Source organism: Amphimedon queenslandica, unplaced genomic scaffold, assembly GCF_000090795.2.
Source record: "Amphimedon queenslandica unplaced genomic scaffold, v1.1 AMPQUscaffold_12756, whole genome shotgun sequence".
Classification (NCBI taxonomy): domain Eukaryota; kingdom Metazoa; phylum Porifera; class Demospongiae; order Haplosclerida; family Niphatidae; genus Amphimedon; species Amphimedon queenslandica.
This window is the reverse complement of record NW_003547008.1, coordinates 3,937-4,892: the sequence shown is the minus strand read 5'-3', so window position 1 is coordinate 4,892 and position 956 is coordinate 3,937. Positions and strand designations below refer to the sequence as shown.

Genomic DNA, 956 nt, shown 5'->3' with positions numbered 1-956 from the left:
AAACCAAGCATGTTTTAGACTTACAAGAGAAAAAAGCATCAAAAGAGAATTGTTTTATTTGTAGGTGCAGGGCTGTCATGGGCTGAGTTATTAAAAGAGGTAGTGAATGGGGAGGCCTCAGACCTCAGCCATAGTTAATGAAGCACTATGGTGCAATGGACTCGCCCACTGGAATTCACCTGAGTGATATATGTGTTACTTGTACTGTGATATTTTAAGCAATTTGAAAAAATTAGCTGCATAGCTATAATAGTCAGGAATGAGGCAATGGCCAGTTACTTTACTCAATTGGAGGATGATTAGTAGTTTAGTTATTCAAACTCATTCAAATGCTGAACATACCTTACTCTCCGTCTTCTTACTGTCATGGCAGCTGACATGTAATCCAGACAGACCTCAGCACAGTCTCGTCCCATTACACCATAGTACACTCCATAAAACACCAGTGTCACTCCAGTCTCCAGTATAATGTCAGGATTAACTGGTAGCAATAGTCCCAGTCCAGTAAACACTAGTAATAATACTAAATACCCAATAATACCTAGAGCATAACTAGCTTGATATATCCATAGGAACCACCTGTACACTATCCTACAACAGGAGAAAGAGAGAGGAAGAAGAGGAACAACCAATGGACTATAGGGTACACCCACCAGCTGGTAATACTAAAATTAAACAATTTTAAAATGACCGTAACTTGAAAAATTGAAGTCGGAATCAGCTCAAACTTGCTACATAGCATAAGGGCATCAATATGTATCAGAAAATGTAATAAAAATTGAGGGGGATTTCGAGGCCATTTTTTGGAAAAAAACCATGGGTTAAAAATTAAAAAAAACAAGATGAAGTAGGATTCCGAACGACCTACGAAAAGACGAAATGAAAATCCTACTCATGACGCAAATTCTACTCTACATTGGACTTTTAATGTTATTATGTAAGAATTATTGATCACC

General features: G+C 37.6%; 1 pseudogene; it reads right to left on the bottom strand.

Moving 5' to 3' along the window:
- LOC109586880 (RING finger protein 121-like) overlaps positions 1–956 on the bottom strand; it is a 6,564-nt pseudogene that overhangs the window by 2,929 nt on the left and 2,679 nt on the right.